The sequence below is a fragment of the Marmota flaviventris genome, chromosome 5 (assembly GCF_047511675.1).
Source record: "Marmota flaviventris isolate mMarFla1 chromosome 5, mMarFla1.hap1, whole genome shotgun sequence".
Classification (NCBI taxonomy): Eukaryota; Metazoa; Chordata; class Mammalia; order Rodentia; family Sciuridae; genus Marmota; species Marmota flaviventris.
Genome location: NC_092502.1, coordinates 29,287,272 through 29,308,925, shown reverse-complemented (window position 1 = coordinate 29,308,925; position 21,654 = coordinate 29,287,272). Strand labels below are relative to the sequence as shown.

The 21,654-nt window shown below is 44.5% G+C and overlaps 1 protein-coding gene across 2 annotated transcripts in view; it reads right to left on the bottom strand.

The window, feature by feature from the left end:
• The window catches only part of Anxa6 (annexin A6), a 51,223-nt gene extending 41,637 nt beyond the window's left edge, over window positions 1-9,586 (bottom strand). For both annotated transcript variants that reach the window (XM_027954787.3, XM_027954788.3), the window contains exon 1: window positions 9,479-9,586. The gene's annotated coding sequence lies outside the window, so the exon portion shown is untranslated. The remainder of the gene's footprint in view (window positions 1-9,478) is intronic.
• Window positions 9,587-21,654: the final 12,068 nt, after the last annotated feature.

Sequence of the window (21,654 nt, the reverse complement as noted above, 5' to 3'; positions counted from 1 at the left end):
CCTGTCATCTCAAAGACTTGGGAGGGAGAGGCAGGAGGATGGCAAGTTCAAAGCCAACCCGGGCAACTTTGCAAGACTCTGTCTCAAAAAAGGTGTGTGTGTTGGGGGGGGGGGGATTGTGCTGACCTGGGGATTGGGGATGTGACTCAGTAGGGAAATACCCCAGTTTCACTTCCCAGTACAAAAAAAAAAGTCTGATTTTTTTTTCCTCTGATCAATTTCCTCTGATGAGTCAAGGCCATTGCAGGGGATCTGAATAAGACACATGATCTCATGGAGAATGGATAAGGAGTAAGGGGTGGTGATGTCAGGAGCCAGGGTCTACAGTGAAGAAACAAGAGACACAGGTACATTACCTACAAATAAATGAAAAAGAGGATGTAACTGGTTTGGAAAGGGGAAGGGAAGTGGGCAGGTGCTGGGCTAATGAGAACTCTCAGCAGAAAGGCAAGAGATGAAAGCTAAGCAATCTTTTCGGGATAAAAAGAGGAGAAATGAAGGAACTTTGCTTTCCGTAGTAAACAGGCCTGTGTGATCTCATCTCTTTCAACCATGTCTATGTATTGCTTTTTTTCTTTAATATTTATTTTTTAGATTTATGTGGACACAGTATCTTTATTTTATTTTTATGTGGTGCTGAGGATTCCAGGGCCTCGAGCATGCTAGGCGAGCGTCTACCACTGAGCCACAACCCCAGCCCCTGTGTATTGTTTTTTAAAAGTAAAAATAACAAATTTACTCAATAAGACCCACAAGGAACAGAATTGAAAGGGGTGGTGGAAACCAAGGAGACAGTCCAGATCAATGCTTTTTATTCCTCTACATATCCCTCAAACCTCAGAGGAAATCTTGTAGACCCCAGCCCCTGACCTTACTCTTTGGGGGACACTGGACATGGTGGGACAGAGTGGAAAGAATGTAGGTTTTAGAGTCAGAGCGACCTGGATTGGAATGTTTGTTTTGTCATCTGAAGCTATGTAACCAAGGTCTCACTGCTCTATTTCTGGGTTTATCTTAAGCACAAAACTGGGGCTTTCCCTTTTCTGCCTTTCAGGGTTGTTGGAGGATGAGACCAAAGTCATCTCCAGGGCAGCAGGGACAGCCATATTCTCAGTAGACGGTGGAATTCACTGTACTGGTGTGGGGTTGAGGACAGGAGCTTTGTTCATGTGTTCCCACTGCCTGATGAGCTCCCCAAACTGCAGCAAAGGACATTTATCAGATGGGGTTGGGAGTGAAGGGGACTTGCCTGCAAAGCCAGCTCAGCTGAGCTCAGCTCAGCTCTGCTCACAAGGAAACCCTACTGTCGCCCTGGCAACCAGGGGCCTCTTGGTACAAATATGCAGCTTTTACCAGGAAATGGAAACTATATCCCCTCACAGTGTGTGTGTGTGTGCGTGTGTTTTGGGGACTGACATCCACCCCAGACTGGGCTGGCAGCCAGCTCTGGATTTCCCCAGGTCTGGGGCATGATGGGGTGGGGGTCAAAGGGTGAGGGAACCCCAAGTATAGCAGAGAATCTGACTAAATGAGGCCCCGGAAGTCGACTGACAGGGGAGGGAGGGCTGAAGTCCATCATCTGCACATCGAAGCAGTTTCCTTTGGCCTTGTTTGCTGGAAACTTTGGTAGCTGGCTGCCGCCCAGGATCATCTGGAAGAAAGCCCCTTTCCAAGGAGAGATGGCTCCAAGGAGGGGCCTCTAAGCCTTTGGGAAAATGGTCTCAGCTCTGAGAACAGTTTCTGTGGTGGCCTGTGTGAGTGCACGTCTCCTGCTACATGGAAAGGGAGCTTCTTCCAGAATTAGACATTTAGACTCCAGTTCAAATGGCCAGTCTCCCTGTGGATCCCTCCAGGGGTTCAGAGAAGGTCCGAAACAGATGTGCCATTAACACTTACACCGGATTTAAGAGAAGCTCTGATCCCTCCGGACCCTACTTCTCAAACTAGGCAAATTTTTATACCCAGTTTTCCTGGATCCCAGCAGGGTGCTGAACGATCTGCTGCTCTAAGCCTCTGATTTCTGAGAGATACAGCATCTCAGGATGAAAAGTGACCTTTCAGAAACTAGACAGCAGCAGGCCACAGCAAGCCCCCACACAGCTGTTGACGCTGGCTTCAGCGGAACAAATGAAGATGCCAAAGGAAAAGACCCACACTCTGGTTACTAGTCTGTCCCTATGTGACCTGGACAAGTAGGGCCAACTCTGGGCCTCAGTTTCTCCATCAATAAGATGGAAACAATATGGGCTGGGGTTATAGCTCATCTGGTAGAGCCTAGCATGTGTGAGGCACTGGATTCGATCCTCATCACTACATAAAAAAGATGGGAACAATATATAACACTTCCTCCCTCTTTCGGAAGATCCACAGTTGATATGAGGGGCGTTTATAGATTTCAACCAGGGATTTTCACAGCAGAGTACGGATCCTGGAAGGGTTGTCCCCCAGATCACAGGATTCCACCTCAGCCCCTCTCCAATTATGCAAGATTCATCACTTTGTTGAAATAGTTGTTCAAGCCTGGCAAACACAGTCTCTCTCTCCTCCCAGAAACTCTGAATCTTTTCTGATCTGTACACCCATAAAAACTCATCACAGCTGATCGCTCCAGAAATCCAGTCAGGGGTGGAGTCACCTGGGAGGCTTTGTGTTGTGTGGCCACCCACTGCCGTCACCACTGCCCAATCCTAGAGAGCTGGACAAGGGTAGGGTCTCTCCAAGTCATGCAAAAACATGGGCTTTGAGGCCCAGTTGTTCTCCAGTTTGGGATTCAGATAAGTTACTTCAACCGAACCTCAATTTCCACATTTGCAAAATGCATATAGAAACACCAACTTGTGATATGAAAAGCACTTAGCACAGTGACTGGCACAAAGTCAAGGATCAATAAATGATAACTTCTATTAAGACAAGCACAAACATTTTCAAAGACTGCAGCATCCTAGCATGGTAATAAATGCAGATTTTTGCAGTCAAGGTCTCCAAGTTCAAATCCTGACACTGCAAACTCCTAGATAAGGACCTTGGGCAAGTTACGTAACTTCTCTCTGCTTCAGTTTCTTCATCTCTGAGAAGACAATCCTATTTGGTTTTTATGGGGTACTGAAAGATGACGCATAAAGATCACTCAGCTTTCTGTGGGAGAGTAAAACACTCTACCCCCAAATGTCTGTCTGTCTCTTTTTCTCTGGCACTGGGGATTGAACCCAGGATGCTCTACCCCTGAGCTGCATTCCAACCCTTTTTATTTTGAAACAGGGTCTCGATAACTTGCTGAAGCTGGTCTTGAACTTGTGATCTTCCTGCCTCCCTCTCCTGAGTCACTGGGATTATAGGTGTACGCCACCACACTGGGCTCCAAACATATTTTTTTGGAGTATTTTGAGTTAGTTATTCAAAGAAAGCAGACATAAGACAAGCTCTGCAAAGGTGTCCCTTTGTAAAGAGAAGTTGACATCTGTGTTAGTTAACAGCAGATGCAGCATAGGCAGTATCTAATATCCCCCTTTCTGTGTTGAAAAGATCTTTTCACAGGAAGATGAGATTGGGGGTTTGACACCTGGCCCAGACAGAGGAGCACAGGTAGCCTAACCTGGAAGACTGCATCTGCTTAACAAGATCATTATTGCTCATAGTGACATTTTCCCCTCACAACCTTCCACTGCCTACTCCTCCTCCTTCCTTCTAGAAGCTCCAGCCCCCAACCCTTTGCTTAACTCTGTACAAGGTTCATCGATCTTGTCCCTTATTCACTCTCATGCTCTGTGCCTGGCTTCCATGCTGATACATATCTATAAATGTGCATTTTCCCCTTGTAAGTCTATGTAATGTCAATTCATTTCATAGACTAAAATTTTCAAAACTAGCTGGACATGGTGGAGCACACCCAGCCACTCTGGAGGTTGTCGCAGGAGGACCACAAGTTCAAAACCAACTTCAGCCACTTGGTGAGTTCCTAAAACAATTTCTGAGACCCTGTCTTTAAATAAAATATATATAGTTTACAAAGGGCGGGGGCTGGCGATGTGCTCAGTGGTTAAATGCCCCTGGGTTCAATCACTGGTACCAAAAAAAAAAAAAAAAAAAAAAAATCAAAACTTTGGAGGGAAAAAGTGCATTTAAAACACCCCTACACCTCTGTGCCTCCTGGATGCCCAGGGGGCTATAATTTGAGCTGGTCACTCCTTTGCTCACCAGTCTCTCATGGTGCCCTGGGTTGCCAGTCTTCTTAGCTCAGCCTTCAAGCCCTTGTGGGATTCTTCCTGATGTATCTGCCTTCACCTCCCACCTCTTCACCCACCACACCCTCCCCTCTCCCTAAAGCAGAAGCACTCTGCACCAGTATTTTCTATCCAGACTTCTAGAACCTAGACCAGAGCTTCCCTATCTGGCTTCATTAATACAACCTGTGGACTTTTTCAAAATCTCCCAGAGATTGACTCAACTGCTCTGGGACAAGGCTTGGGCTTTGGTAATTTCTAAAAACTTTTCTAGGTGATTCTGATGTGCGGCCAAGGAGGTCAAGAGCCACTGCTGCCTGCTAGATTTAAATGCCACAATTTCTAGAAAGCCAGGGGCAATCTCTCCCTCCTTGGAAACTCTGCAGTGTTCAGCAACTACCTGTACCTGACTGGCTTTGGTCGACCCTTGTGAATTTATCACTCCTCCATTGTATGGAGGCTGCCTGCCTCCCAAGTATTCCAGGAAAAAATCCATAATTCAAAGGAAAATCCTCCAGGCTATCTGATTCTGGGCTTTCATTGTCTTTGGACTATTTAGAGATGGACTTCCCTCCCCCTCAAGTGGAAAAACCAGTTTTACCTCTAGTTGCATATTCTGTTCAATATAAAGGCATTTACAATTCTCTTTTGAGCAGGTTACCTGCCTGCTTTTATCACTGATTAATAAGGACAATAAAATTTTTAGCTCAAGATCATTTTTCTATCTGGGTGAGTCATGATTTTACCCTTTTTTGAAAATTATTATATTTACTTTATATGCTTTTCTGTTAAGCTCCCCAGAGAGGTTAAATCTTGCCCTTGGCAAGCGGAGGTGGCTCTTTACAATTGTCAAGTGAAATGCCCGAAGTAGCTCTAAAAGCTTCCGTTAGTGATGTCTTTGAAAAGTCACAGGAAAAAATAAATAAAAATGAAATAGTCTAGATTAGTGGTTTTCAAACCATGCTTTACTCCTCAATTCTACAGCCAAAGGGAAAAGAACTTGAGAGATTAGGCAACTTGGCCAACTCCATAAGGAACATTACTGATTAACCCAGGACTCATTTTTTCAAAAAAATACTTATCAACAAACTAGGCTCACTGGTAGGAGTTGGGGGCAGAAGAGAAAACGAGACAGATGAGAATGCTGTCTCCACGGAACTGGCAGTCTAATATAGCAGTTTGCAAAATTTTTTGGATTCTATACACCACCAGTGACAAAAGAAAAAATAGCGTTTAGCATGATGAACAAAAATATACTTTAAAAATATGGTATTAAAAGTACATGTAATTGTGCGCTATATGTGTAATAAGGATTGTAATGCATTCCACTGTTGTGGTATATTTAAAAAAAATAATAAAATCAATTTTAAAAAAAGCACATTAAGAGTCTGACAGTCTCTTCCCGTATTCCAGAATATTATCTTCAGTGCATCCAGAGTGTGTTGGAAGGCCCTGGTTTTTATAAAATCTACCTTCTTCCCAGGTTGGGATTGTAGCTCAGTGATAGAGCGCTTGCCTAGCATGGGTGAGGCGCTGGGTTCCATCCCAAGCAGCACACACACAAAATCTAGACCCTTCCCTTCCTCCTTTTCTGATGGTTTCCCCCCCACCCCCAATCTGCAGGAAGACACCAGGAGCAGCCTACTGCCCTCCAGGAGCCTCCACGGATGCATCGAGGGTAAATGCCATCCCTGGCCCTGGGCCTGGGCACACCCCCCCAGCTCCAGGCACTCAGGTTTCTTAGAGAGCAGTGTCTTTGCCCTCCTGACCCAGAACCATTGATTCTCAGCTTGACAATGCCCGGGGAGATCATATGGCTTCCCCAGCATTGGAAATGGTGTGACCTGGGTTTGAATCCCAGCTCAGGTCACTTTTGTAAAGGGCAGCAAATGTAGTGTCTTTCAGGTTAGCCTGAAGCCAGACTACCTGAGACTGAAGCCCTGACACTATGTGTAACCACGCAGCCCAGGATAGGCATAACCTCTGTGCACCTGTCTCATGTGGAAAATGGGGGTAGAAACAGCCCCTACCTCAAGAGTTATGGTGGGGGTGAAAGAATTAAGGAGTACAGCACTTAGCAGTGCACTTGGCACATGGAAAGCACTAGAATAAAGAGTTTGTGATTGTTATTCCTTATTTTCCCCCTTTTGAGGGCTGGAGCGTCCACATCTGCAAAATGGGCATAAATAGTAACAGCACCTGACATATCAGCCAGGGCCTGGAGAATGGTAAGGGTTCAATTAATAATGGTTTATACCTTTTTATGGTTATTACTTAAGGAGAATAAAGATGGCATTTTACAAAATGAGGAACCTGAGGCCCAGGTCACCTGTCTTCTCAAGCACCACACCCTTCTCAGATTATAACAGCAACACTTGCTTCTGTTTAGAGCACTCTATGAAAGTACAAGGTACTTTCATATCTGCCACTCGTGAAGGTATCAGCCTCACCCTTCTTGTACATGAGGGACCTGAAGCTCAGAAAAAAAAAAAAAAATCCATGAACAGTCATGGACAGTGATTCCTCTAGAGCCAGTCCCTGCGGAAAGGATACTGGGAATGCAGATGGGAATGTGGCTGGATTCTAAGCCAAGCCAGGAACTATATAAGCATAAAGATACCCCCACCCCCACACACTTCCTCTCCATTGGCAGTTGAGGTGTGTGTGTGGGGGGGAGTGTGCTCAAGAATCAGTGTAGAGACCACATCCTGTGCTTTTTCCCCACCCAGTAAGTATCTTGGAGAGGCTGGGGGTGAGGCCAGAGACACCACGGGGCCTCCTCAAGATATACTAGAATGGTACAGCAAGAAGAACCACACAAACCCAACTCAATTTACCAGCTGGGTGCCCCCGGCACAGGTCTTTTCCCTCTACAGAGGAAGGAGCTAAAGCAGAGAGGGCAGTGGGTGTGCCCAGGACAGCTAGCTGGTTAGCCGCAGGACAGAGGCTGGGTGTGAGGCTAGAGCCTGGTATTCCAGGGTTCCCTCTGGGTGCTGCAGTGCAGATGTTCCAGATGCTGGCAGCCATCCAGCACTGCAGGGTCTCCCCACCCCCACCCATCCCAGGATCCACCTCAAAAGACCAGGCTCTGGACTCCTCAGGGCAGCCCTCTCCTCCGCACACTCAATCCACTTTCTGCCCCAGTAACAGCTGCAGCCCTTACCAGAAACCACAAATAATTGCTGTATCCCAGCGGATGGTGCCTTGGGAACAAAGGAAAGAAAGCAGAGGAAGATGGATGAGTGACTATCACAGCTGCAGAGGGGATGGAAGCTTTTGCCTCCCTCTCTGCCCAGCCCCACCCAGTTCCCAGAATCTTACATCTTAGAATGGTTGAATGCTAGAACACCAGCCCTGGATCTCACAGCAGTCTAGTGGGCAACAAAAGCCCAGAGTCAAGGGGCTTCTCCAAGGATTCTAACACATCTGGAACTGTAAGCCAGCTTTCTACTAGCAGCAGGCCAGTGTCCTCTGCAGAGCTCTGGGCCTGCCAGATAGAAGGTCAAGGTCTATAGGGGCTAAAATGGCAGATACACCTAGAAAGGCTAAGCAGGCCAGGAAATCCTATCTGGGGTCAGTGATTTGATTATTTTTTTTTTTTTTTTTTTTTTGGTGTGTGTGCTTGGAATTCAACTCAGAGACACTTTACCACTGAGCTACATCTCCAGTCTTTTTTATTTTTTCATTTTGAGATAGGGTCTTTCCAAGTCTCTAAGGGTTTTGCTAAGTTGTTGAGGCTGGATTTGAACTTTTGAACCTCCTGCTTCAGCCACCTGAGTCACTGGGATTACAGACTTGTACTATTGCCACTGTAACCTACTGGAACTAGTGATTTTTTTTTTTTTTTTTTTAGTACCAGGAATTTAGCCCAGGGGTGCTTAACCACTGAGCCATATTCCCAGCTCCCCCTAGCATTTTTTTTTTTTTTAAGTAAAAGAAAATTTGAGACAGTGTTTCAGTGAGTTGCTGAAGGCCATGCTAAATTGCTGAGGCTACCCTCCAACTTGAGATCCTCCTGCCTCAGTCTCCCCAGCCTCTGGAATTTCAGGCATGCGCCATCCTGCCCAGAGGACTAGTGATTTTAAGGGTTTTTTTTTTTTTTTTTTTTTTTTGGTCAAGAGGGCAAGGAGTAGTGGAGGGAAAGGACAGATTCTAGAGGGGAAACTGGAATTCTTCCACAAACCCGGGAGCCATATGCCCAAATTTGGAATTGTCAGGGAAGACCCACCAGAGTTTAGACAAAAGAAGGGGAGGGAGAAAGCAGACAAATCCTCCCAAAGAACTCCGTTCTGCTTCCTTTTCCCCTTCCAGGGCCTGTAAGAGTTGGCCCAGGCATCTCAAGCCTGTAATCAAGATTTCCAAACCTGTGAATGGGTCTTGGCAGCTGACAAATAAATCCATTTTTATAGCCATTGTTTCCTTTGAAAGGGGCTAGGTTTATCAGCCCTGAACTTGGGAGAAAGAAATGGAGGCTCAGAGAGGGATACCCACTGGCTCAAGGTCACTCTGCAAGCTGTGGTGGCCCTGGGATTTGGATTTGGGGTAATTTACTCCCCTGCCAGCATTCTAGGAGGCACCGGAAGCCTCCGAACTTTGGGAAGGCATAGAACTGTACTTAGGGGAAGCAGAAAGAAGGATGAGGAAACCACCACCGCACAAGAGCCCTTGGAGAGGCCTTCATAGGTAAGCAGGGGCCCAGAGTGGGTGGGAGTGGGGATCCACCAGAGCCCTGAAGTATGCACCAGCCCCGCCCCCCCAATGCCACACACAGGCCATTTTATAAGCAGCTCGAGGGGTCCACTCTTCATACTCTCAGTCTTTGGCCTCAGCCACATCCTTCCCTGAAAGTCCTTAGATCTGTCTCCAGCTGTCCCCAGCCCTGTGCCTTCAAAGTTCCCTCAAGCCCGCAAAAGGTCAGCAGGACCAGCAGCCCTCCCAGCCCCGGCGACCCCGGCCCTGGACCACACCCTCTGCAGAGCCGGGGCGCCCCTCCCCTCCCCCTCCCCCAGCAGGGGGGCAGTCCGCCGGCGCTTCTCCGCCTCCAGCCTTGGATTTGCTCCTGGGCTCCCGCAGATACACCCAGCCCGAGCCACTCTCGGGTTACCGCGCCCTCCTTCCCCCGGAGCCCAGCGGTTCCCCAGCTGCCCGCGCCGCTACCCAGAACCAGTGGGGGGCTCCGATCAGTCCAGGACTGGGCTTTTGTCGCTTGTCCCTGCAGCCTTGGGCAGGACTCCCCTCTCCGACCTCAGCCCACTCACCGCGCGGTGGAGGCTCCGGGTCGCCGGCGGACGGACAGACGCGCGGACGCGGAGCTCGCTGGGTCGGAGCCCGTTAGCTGAGCAGCAGCAGCCGCAGCGCGGGGATGGGCAGGGCGGACCGCGGGCGGCTCCTCGCGCGACACGTGGCGAGCGGAGGCCAATCGGGCTCCCCGGCCTCCTCTCCTCCGCCCCCCGCCCCCACCCCCACCCCCACCCCCACCCCCGAGTTCAGTGGCTTTTGGAATCTTAGAATGTCTCCTGCTTGGGGTTGGGGGTGGTGCCCGCCGGGAGAACCTCGAACCTCAGTCAGTTCCCAGACCCCTGACCTGAGATCTAGAGAGGGGAGGGGGATTTGGTCAAGGTCACCCGGGCTAGAAGTCAGAGCTCCCGATTCGCAGTTCTGGACACTTTCCCCCAAATTTCGGCAACTCGCCAAAGCTTTGTTGAGAAACAGAAAATTGAGATTTGCCAGAATTGCGGCCCAGCACCTGAGCAGCCTGATCAGATCTCCTGTCTCAATGGCCCCATCCGGTCAATGGCGTTATCACTTTCCAAGGAAGGAGACCCCAGAGGAGGACAGCTTCTTAACCAAGGTCACACAGCTGTGGAGTCAGGGTTCAAACGTGGAGTTAGTGATTCCAGAGAGACGCTTATTTGTGCTTGTCTCTGGGAAGTGCAAGGGGGGCGGGTAGGTAGAAAAGGAGACCAAAAATTGTAATCCATTGAAAAACTAAGAACAAATTATTTGGGAATCCAGAGGGAACAGAGAATTATTACCTCCGCCCCAGAGGATTTGTAAAATCTCCTGGAGGAGGAAAGACGCCTGCAGTACAATTCCCCGCCCCCTCGGAAATTTTCCCTTAGAGGAAAGATTCCCAGCTTTAGCCCTGGGATGCTGGCTCAGCTGCGGAGACTCCTTAGGCAAGACACAACTTCAGTTTAGCTTCTTTAAAGCACTATCCTTGGAAATATGACCCTAGTCCAAAGACTCTAAGCCTTTCAATAAGGAGATCTGGTTGGAAAATATGTCCTTTCATTTTTCCATTCCCCCATTTTATTGAGCACTTGCTGCATGCCCCGCACTGAGCTAGGAGACCCAAGTGAGCATGTCTGAGGGGTCAAGCATGTCCGAGGGGTCGCTGACCTGACCTGGTGGAGCTTCTACTATCAGAAAAGTCAGAGGATTGCACTGTTACAATGGAGTTCAGGGTGTTGTAAGAGTGTAACTATGAAAGGCTAGGATGGCCCACGGAAGGTGGATCCAGCCTAACCTAGGCCTCTGAATGAGAGGGTGACGTTAAGGTGCAACGAGAAAGAAGAATGAAAATTAGTGAGAAACAGAAATTAAAACAATCTCATGAGATCTGAAGCAGCTGGCTGGGCATGGTGGCACACACCTGTAATCCTAGCAACCTGGGAGACTAAGGAAGGAGGATCCTAAGCTTGAGGCCAGGCTCAGCAATTTAGTGAGACCCAGCCGCAATTGAAATAAATAAATAAATGGGAGGGGACTGGACCCCATGAGGATGGAGGTAAGATCTACTTAAACATCATAATAGTACAGTCGTTTATTGAGCATTTTCTATGGGCCAGGCATTACTGTGGGCATTTTACAGTGTCACATTTAATCATCACAGTCTCTTAATAAGTGTGTATTTAGCACCTACTATGCCCTATGCACTATTTTAGAACCTGGGGATTGAACCCAGGGGCACTTAACCACTGAGCCCACATCCCCAGCCCTGTTTTTGTATTTTATTTAGAGACAGGGTCTCACTGAGTTGCTTAGGGCCTTGCTAAATTGCTGATGCTGACTTTGAACTTTTGATCCTCCTGCCTCAGCCTCTGGAGCTGCTGGGATTACAGGTTTGCACCGTGCCCAGCTATTTTAGGAACTTTAATAATGAACAAAGATCTCTGCCCTTGGGGAGCCCAGCAGGGGGGAAGTAGACACACAATAAGTAAATACAACAATACAGTAATAGATGATATGGGCTGTGGACAAAAAGAAGGAAAGGCAGGTAAAGAGTCCAAAGGTGACAGGTGAAGTTGCAGTATTATGTAGGATATTAGGCAGAAGCTTTGATAAGAAAATGAGATTTAATATATGAAAAAATGTTCAACATCATTAGCAACTAAGGAAATGCAAATCAAAACTTACACCATCAGAAGGGCAGTGATCAAGAATACAAATAATAAAAGCTGGAGAAGATGTGGAGAAAAGATACTTTTACACTGCTGGTGGGATTGTAAATTAGTGTAACCACTACGGAAATCAGTATGGAGGTTCCTCAAAAGACTGGGCATGGAACCACCACATGACCCAGCTATACCTTAACTCCTGCATATTTATCCTGAAGAATTAAAGACATCATACTATGGTGATCCATGCATACCCATGTCTATAGCAGCACAATTCACAACAGCCAAACTATGGAACCAGTCTAGCTGTCCATCAACAGGTGAATAAATAAGGGAAATGTGGTGTCTATACACAGTGAAGTTTTATTCAGCCATAAAGAAAAAATGAAATTATGTAATTTATAAGAAAATGGATGGAACTAGAAACCATTATGTTAAGTGAAATAAGCCAGACTCAGACAAGGGTCTTATGTTTTCTCTCATATGTGGAAGCTAGAAAGGAAAAAGGAAAAGGTGGAGGAGGGATCTCATGAAAAATCAAAGGAAGTTCAGTAGAATAGTGGAAAGGAACTGGGGAGAGGGAGGAGAGAAGGGAAAGGGAAAATACTGGGGAACAATACTGGGCAAAAAAAAATGTATGAATATGTGACAAGTCCTGCCATTATGTATAATTGTAATGCACCAATAAAAATTGTGGGGGGAAAAAGTGAGATCTGAACAAAGACATGGAGAAAATGAGGAACTGAGCAGATAGCCATGGAAAAGAATATTTCAGGCAAAGGAAACAGCTGGGTAATGCATCGAGCAGCAGCAAGGGGCCAATGTGGCTGGAGTGGAGACAGCGAGAGGCAGAGCAGCAGGAGAGTATCTATTTATTTACTTATTTTTTGGTGCTGGGGATGGAACCCAGGGCCTTGCATGTGCTAGGCAAATGCTCTACTACTGAGTTACATCTCCAGCCCTTTATGATTAACTTTTTGAGAAACCACCAAACTGTATTGTACAGTAACTGTACCATCTGATATTCCCTCCAGCATGTACAAGGGTTCCAGTTTCTCCACCTCCTTGCTAACATTTGTATTATTTGATTTTTATTTTTGCAGCACTGAGAATTGAACCCAGGGCCTCTGATATGCTAGGCAAGTGCTCTACCACTAGGTTATATCCCTAATCCAACACCTGTATTTTACTTCATTTTTAAAGTTGTTGTCCTAATCATTAAAAAATAGTATTAATTGTGGTTTTAATTTTTTTTGTAGTTGTAGGTGACAGAATGCTTTTATTTATTTTAAATATATATAAAAATATATATATTTAGTTGTAGTTGGAAACAATACTTTTAATTTTATTTATTTAATTTTATGTGATGCTGAGGATCAAACCCAGTGCCTCACGCACACTAAGCAAGCGCTCTGCCACTGAGCTACAGCCCCAGTCCTAATTGTGGTTTTAATTTGCATTTACCTACTAATGACATGGAGCACCTTTTCATGTGCTTGTTGGCTATTTGTGTGTCAGTTTGGAGAAATGTCTATTTAAGTCCTTTGTCAATTTTTTGAAAGAGTTGTTTGTGTTTTTGTTGTTGAGTTGTGTGTGTGTGTGTATATATATATATATATATATATATATATATATGATATGACATACTTTTAAAAGGGCCACCAAAGACTTTTCTGTTGAGAATACTAAATACCACTGAGGGGCAAGGTAGGAAGGAGATTTTTTAGAAGGTTTACAGGTTGTCTAGGCAAGAGATGATGGTCACTTATCACTGCAGTATAGATGGAGGTGGTGGGAATGCTTAGAGATGATATATTTGAAGGTCCATTGAACATGATTACCTGGAGGACTGGGTGTGGAGATAAGCAAAAGAGGAGTCAAGAATGATTTCCTGGATCTTGATCTGGTCTTGGTGTGAGATGTTTCCCCAAAGCTCCTGTGTTAATGCTAGAAAGTTTGAAGGTAAAATGATTGGATGGTGAGAGCTGTAAGCTAATTAATCCATCCTGGTTTGAATGGATTACCTGGGTGGTAACTGCAGGCAGGTGGGGCATGACTGGAGAAGGTAGGTCACTGGGGTGTGCCCTGGAAGGGTTCCTCCTTGTGCTTCCCACCTTCCTGGCTGCCATGAATGGCGCTGCGCTCCTCCACCATGCCCTCCTCCACCGTGCCCTCTGCTGTAATGTTCTGCCTCACCTTGGGACCAGTGCAAAGGATTGGCCAACCATGGACTAAACCTCTAGAACCGTGAGCCAAAATAAACCTTCCCCCCCAAGCTGTTCTTGTCAGGTATTTTGGTCACAATGATGCAAAGCTGACTAACATAGCTAGAGTGGTATAGATGTAAGTAGTGGGAAGTGCTTGGAGATGATATATGGGAAGGTCAACTGAACATGATTTCCCAGAGGTCGGGATGTGAGATAAGAAGGAAAGGAGTCCAGAAAGATTTGCTGGATCCTGAGCCACTGGAAGGATGGAGTTACCATCATCTGAGATGACAAGGTTATAGGATGAGCAGTTTTGAAGGTAGAAGTGGGAAAGATCAGGAGTTCAGTTTTTGACCAGTTTAAGATTTCTGTTAGACACGAGGAGATGTCAAGTAGGCAGTTGGATAGATAAGTCTGGAGTTTAGGAAATGAGATCCTCTTGGGAGAAGAGAACTAAGAACCAAATCTGAGACACTCTTTCATTAAGAGCTGGGGCGGAGGGAAGGGTTCATCAAAGGTGAGTGGGAAAGAGTGAGATGGGAGGAAACCACTTCAGGAGAGCATTGAAGGCAAATGAAAAAATGTTCTTGAAGGATGAGGGTATGGTAGTTATATCAGTGCTGCCTTAAGGTCAAGCAGGACAAGACCCAAGAGTCCATCATTGGATTTAGCAGTGAGAAGGTCGATATTTCTCTAGCTGTGAAGAGTGAGTGGTGAAATGCTGGGGGCAAAGGCTGAATAGGAACTGATTTAATATAACAAGCATAAACTACTTATTTCAGGAGCTTTGCTGCAAAGGCTAGCAAGAAAAAGGAACAATGTGAATTGGTGTCAAGAGAAGGCTTTTCTTTCTTTTTTTACGATTGAAGACAGCACATTTGTATGTTAATTGGAATGTTCAGATAGAGGGTAGAAAATTGAAAAGGGAGAATTACTGGAACAATATTTAGAGAGAGAATGGAATCTATTGTAACTGAAGGGATTATTATTATTATTAGCAGTGCTGGGGATCAAACTGAGGGCTTTATGCATGCTAGGCAAGCCCTCTACCACTGAGCTACACCCTCAGCCCACATCATTGTTCCTTTTTATTTGTTTGTGGTACTGGGAATTGAATCCTGGGGCACTCTACCATTGAGCTATATCCCCAGTACACTTTTATTTTTCATCTTGAGACAGGGTCTCACTAAGTTGCTGAGAGTCTTGTTAAGTTGCTCAGGCTGGTCTTGAACTTGGGATCCTCCTGCCTGGGCCTCCCAAGTTACTGGGATTAAAGCCACCATGCCCAGCTGTATCAGTATTTTTAATTTGCTGTAAAAATAAGTGAAGTTCAAAGGAATTATCACCTTTGTGCAAATTCAGTCCAAGTGACTGAGTCAGAGTTAAAAATCAGGTTCCCACTGAGCATGGTGGTGCATGCCTGTAATCTCAGTGATTCAGGAGGCTGAGGCAGGCAGTTTGCAAGTTCAAAGCCAGCCTCAGGAACTTAGCAAGTCCCTAAGCAATTTGATGAGACCCTGTCTCTAAATAAAACACAAAAAGGGTTGGGGATATGAGTTAGTGGTTAAGCACTCTGTGTTCAATCCCCAGTAGCACCCCCCCCCCCCCCCAAAAAAAATTCAGGTTTTCTTGACTGTAAATTTCTGAGCTTCAACAGCAAGTAGAAATGTAGTTACTGCTCATTCTCTTTGAGCTGATTATCTCACTTCTAGGAATCAGTCCCAAGAAAATAATTTGAAATACAGAGGCAGCTTGAAGCCCAACACTGTGTTTTATGTGCAAAAAACAAATAAAAAACCCTATATTGAGGAATAGCACACAGCCTCACCTGCTAATGGAAACAAACCCTGGAAGGAAGCAAACATAAAGGTGACTTCATCTTTTGGGCACTCTTCCAGGCCCTTTCCTCCTCACATTGGCCCATCCAAAGGTGTCTGTGTGGGAGACAGCATGATACTGTGATTCAGACCTGAACAGTGGATTAAGATTCCAGACCTCCTTACCTCCCTTCTCTGGGTCTTGATTTAAACTCTGGTTATAGGAAGAGAAAATTCAAGATCTCCAGGCTGCCCCCCAGGGGAGCTGGAATGGTCAGATACTGCCACCTGCTGGCATGTTCCAGCTCTGCCTGGCCTGGGTCAAGGAGAGGTATGCAGTGTTGCCTTCCCAGAGAGTAGTCGCACTTTAAGCTTACTGCCAGGAATACTGCTGTAATGACAACCACTCTTCCTCCATAGCAATGCTCCTAAGGCCTCTCTCAGTGCCTGGCATTCCTCCACTAGAATTAAGGATGGCTTCTCTCCATAGGAGAGGAAATAAGGAGTTTCTAACCACTTGGCATGAAACAGGTTATTTTCTGCTAGGGAGTTTCAGCAATATGAGGACATCTGATTTGGGCAGAAAGGTCACTTTAGAGAGAGAAGCAGTGAGCATATCGAAGGCAGGCTTAAAAACAGAGTAGGGGTCGGGGTGGAGTTCAGTGGTAAAGGACGTGCTTAGCATGTACAACATCCTGGTTTCATGGGCTGGGGTTGTGACTCAGTGGTAGAGCACTTGCCTAGCATGTGTGAGGCACTGGGTTCAATCCTTAGCACCACATAAAAATAAATAAACAAAATAAAGGCATTGTGTCCATCTACTAGGAAAAAAAAGTGTGTGTGTTTAAAAATCAAAAGGTTAAAAAACAAACAAACAAACAAACAAAAAAAAACCAAACCCAAATCCTGGTTTCAATCCCTAGCATCTCCTGCCCACTCAAAACCCACAGATTACTTTCTCATTATTTTTGTTTTTCTTACAGCAAAAATAATAGTTGTTCATTAAAGATAATCGAGAGATTAAAAAAGCCATAATCTTACCATCCAAAGATAGCCTACATTAACATTATTCTAATACATCATTCTTTCATTATATAACACCAGCAACAATAATATTTATAGAGAACTTATATGGAACACTTATACTTGTGTTTCTTTGCTTTTTTTTTGGTGCTGGGGTGGAAACCATGGTTTTGCACATGCTAAACACATGACACCCTGTCACTGAGCCATACCCTCAACCCAACATATACTTTATTTGCAATAAATGGAAACTTATTGCAACTATTATTTTATCAAAACTTAATTTATTATGAATATCTTTCTATGCAATTAAATATTCTTAAGTCATTTTAAAATAACTTCATCATCAAATTCATTACATGACAATAGTATAATTTGCTTATCTAATTACCTATTGTTCGACATTTAGGTTGTTTTTAATCTTTACAGCAGAGCATTGAGATTGTTTTCTAAAACTTAAACTCCAGATTAAATAGTGATGCAGATTTTTAAAATTTTTGATAAATATTATAAACTTGCTTTCCGTTGAGAGATCAGTTCATGCTTTTAATTGTTATGTAGATGAGAAACTCTTACTGGCTGCCAAGTCAAGGGACCTGTTTGGATTCCAGTTGGCTGAATTTAGTTGCCTACAAAAGAAAACAAACAAATGATGGAAAAAGTTGGGGCTGGGGATGTGGCTCAAGCCATTGCGGGCTCGCCTGGCATGCGCTGAGCGCTGGGTTCCATCCTCAGCACCACATAAAAATAAAATAAAAGATGTTGTGTCCACCGAAAACTTAAAAATAAATATTTAAAAAAATTCTCTCTCTCTCTAAAAAAAAGGTATTTATTTGCACTTTTGGCCAGAACAGGGGAGAACAGCTGAATTATGTCCACCAGTGCTTTATAAGCAGTTATTTTATAGAAACAAAACCCAGGAAATTACAAAGGTAGATTTAGCTTGGCTGTACCAGTCAGAAATGTCTCAGTTTCAGTTTCCTTCAAGTCCACTTGGGCCAGGGCTTAGCTTCTCAATTTCCATTCTCAGCAGGAGGAAACGCAGGGTGCAGAAAACCAATGATCAGGAAATTGCTTTTAATGTTAAAGGGGCTCTGTTTCAAAACTGTTGAATCTTAGAATCTACCTATGTAGGTCATGCAATACTTTAAAAAGGGGACATATTCTGAGAAATGTGCCTTTGGTGATCTCGACATGTGTGAACAGCATAGAGTGTATTTCCATAAACCTAGATGGGATAGCCTGCTACATACCTAGGCTGTGTGGAATATAGCCTATTGCTCCCAGGCTACAAAGTTGTAGGGTATGTTATTGTGCCAAATACAAAGGCAGTTGAATCACACTAGTATTTAGGCATCTAAACATAGAAAAGGTACAGTAGGGCTGGGGATGTGGCTCTAGTGGTAGCGTGCCGCCCGGGTTCGATCCTCAGCACCACATACAAACAAAGATGTTGTGTCCACCGAAAACTAAAAAATAAATATCAAAAAATTCTCTCTCTCTCCTCTCTCTCTCCCTCTCTCACTCTCTCTTAAAAAAAAAAAAAAAGAAAAGGTACAGTAAACATATGGTAATAAAAATAAATGGTATGCGTATATATGATATTTACCATGAATGGAGCTTGCAGAATCAGAAGTGCTGTGGGCGAGTCAGTGAGGGATTAGAGAGAGAATGTGAAGACTTAGGACATTACTGTCCAGGCTGGGGATTTTATAAACACTCTCTATATAGGCTACCTTAAATTTATAAAATTATTTTCTTTCTTTAATAATAAAATCATCTTAAATATAAGGTCAAGTCAATCTAAAAAATTAGAAAAGTTACAGTAAGATGTATACTTTTAGGAAATTGTAACATTTATTGCTTTTTAAAACTCTTTGATTCTTTTTTAATAACACAGCTTAAGACACAAACATGTACAATGGTATAAAAATGTTTTTCGCGGTTTTTTTCTATTATTAATTAAAAATTTTTTTTTAAAACAGTGGCTCTGGAGGCTAAGGCAGGGGTATCTCAAGTTCAGAGCTAGCCTCAGCAATTTAGCAAGGCTCTAAGCAACTTAGTGAGACTCTGTATCAAAACAAAAAAAATAAAAAGGGTGGAGGATGTGTGACTCAGTGGTTAAATGCCCCTGGGTTCAATCCCCAATCCAAATTAAAAAAAAAAAAATTTTTTTTAAATGTTTTTGTTGGGCTGGGGTCATGGCTCAGAGGTAGAGTGCTTGCCTAGCATGCCTGAGGTACTAGGTTCGATCCTCAGCACCACATAAATATAAAATAAAGATATTGTGTCCACCTATAACTAAAAAATAAATATTTAAAAAACTGTTTTTGTTAAAAACTAGGACACAGACACACACACACACATACACATTAGCCGAGGCCTACATAGGGTCAAGAACTCTTTTATCCCCTCATTTTGTCCCACTGGAAGGTCTTCTGGGGCAGTATTGTTACCGCTGTTGACCGGTGACGAGTCCTTGCTTCCCCAATGTTGAAGAATAACACCAGAGAAGCACGCCGAGGCAAGGTCAGAGTGGAAAATTAGAAGTTTATTAAAGGACAGCAGAAAAAAGGAGGAAGAAGGGAACCCAAGAGGTGGAATCCGTTGAAGGGCGAATGTGTTCCCCTTTTTATAGTTTTTGGTGGTGGAATGTAGGTGGGAAGGGTTGGGACACAGGTGGGCCAAAGAAGTAATCTGGGCATTTCCGAGTCAAGTTTGCTGTTCATTAACATTTCTTTGGGATGGGCTGTCTTCAAATCTGTTGGGGCTGTTTCCTGGGCTTCATTAACATTCCGAGAGTTGCTCAGCTTTTCCAGAAATTCATTCTCAACATGGCCTCCATTTTAGATTTCACTCGATATTAGTCCCGATTTACCTAACTACACTGACTACCTAATTTTAAGTCTGGCTTCAGTATCATGCATGGAACTGTGCTAACAAGGCATCCTTCTGGAACATTCCTGAAGGACCTGCCCTAGGGTCATCTTCAATAGGTTTACTCTTTGCAGAAGTATGTTCGTGGTGATTTGCTTGGTTTGTTCATTTTCTCATCATAGATTTGCCTATCAGCACTTAATGTACCATGAGCATTCCTCTCCAACCTTTCAGTGTTGGGGTCCTTGTTTCCCAACTTATTGAGGAGCTTGTTGAGGTCTGTAAAAAGCTTCTGCCAAACCCTTCACTGTGGATTTTCTTGAAGGTTCTCTTTCTTTTGCAGTTTCCTTTTCTCTTGCCTCTTCTTTAGCTATGCATTGTTGTGTTGTAGTTTTAACAACTCCGCACTGGCTAGTTCCTCGGGAAACACCTCTAGGAGTTCCCCATGTCGTCTCGGCATCCACACCCAGGTTAAAGTTGTTTGCCATCTCCACCACAGCCTTGTGGATCTTTGCAACATATTCATCCTTGACAAACTCTCTGATATCATCAACAAACCTCTGGGGAGTCCTCTTCCAGATGCCATTCGTATGCTCCTCAGTGACATCACCCCAAGCCCAAGCGAGATTCTTGATGCAGTCATAGATGTTGCAATCCTTCCAGAATTGCATGAGTGAGTTCTCAGTATCTTCCTCAGTTGCAGCAATAGCCTGGGCAAAGGTCCTCCTCAGGTATTAGGTCTTAAAAGTGGCTATAACTACTTGATCCATTGTTTGGATCAAAGAGATGGTGTTTGAGTTGGGTTTTGTGGTGCATGCCCCGTGGCAGGAGGACTGCAAGTTCAAGGCCAGTCTTGGCAACTTAGGGAGACCTTGTCTTAAATAAAAAAGAAAAAAGGGTTGGGGATGTAGCTCAGTAGTAAAGCACCCTGGTTCCTGCATGCCTTCTGCATGCCACCTGATAGCAAGTGCTTATTGATATGCTTTGTGTCCCTGGGGTTCTCACTACCCTTGATCACTAAGGGTTTCAGTATGGAGCCTGCAACATTGCCCCCAGGCAAGACTTATCCTGTTACCAAAAGCCTTGGAATCTGGCATGAACCTGGTCTTCTTGTGGATCAAAGTCTATATCCAGAAGAGGGAGGTTCCATTCATTAGGTCTGTTCTGGAAGGCAACTTGCTTCTACTCTCAGCTTATCTAGGGGTTTCCAAAGTTCTTCAGGCGCCTTTACACTCTCACCTTCACATTGTGTAATGAGCAACGATTCTTGAATTGTTGAAACTGCCCAGAGCTAGAAGTCAATTCAACATCTGCAGTTGCGACCAGCCTTTTTTCAACAGGGTTTTTGCGTTGACCCCCAACTCTCCTGGTGCTGAGAGGTGTTTCTCTGTCTTTCATATGGGTCACTGGAAGTCTCTTTGTGTCTTTTCGAATTTTTGGCACTTCTCAAATTTTTGTTCATCTTGTCGCCTCCAATGAAGCAGATCCCTTCATAGCTTCTGCCACTTTGTTCTTGTTCTTCGGGTTTGTAGCTGTGTTGGAACAGGACATGCTTGGCTGAACAGCAATGACACTGGCTGTTTATTCATATATGAACACAGGCAAGTTATGTCTGATTCATTCTACTGTGTTTCCTATTCCCATCCTTCCTCCCTTCCCTTTATTCCCCTTTGTCTAATCCAGTGAACTTCTATTCTTCTCTCCCCACCCTGCTTATTGTGAGTCAGCATCCGCATATCAGAGAGGACATTCAGCCTTTGTTTTTTTTGGATTGGCTTATTTCACTTAGCAGGATAGTCTCCACTTCTAGGCATTTACTGGCAAATGTCATAATTTCATTCTTCTTTATGGCTGAGTATTATTACATTGTGTATATATACCACGTTTTCGTTTTCTTTATCCATTCATCTGTGGAAGGATACCTAGGTTGGTTCTATAGCTTAACTGTTGTGAACTGAGCTGCTATAAACATTGTATGTATGTTGTAGTATGCTGATTTTAAGTTCTTTGGGCTTAATCACTTTTAAATTTGTTTCCATCTGGCCGCTTACTAGCAACACTATGAATTTTGTACACATAGGGGTCATAATGAACAAAACAATACAAGTTT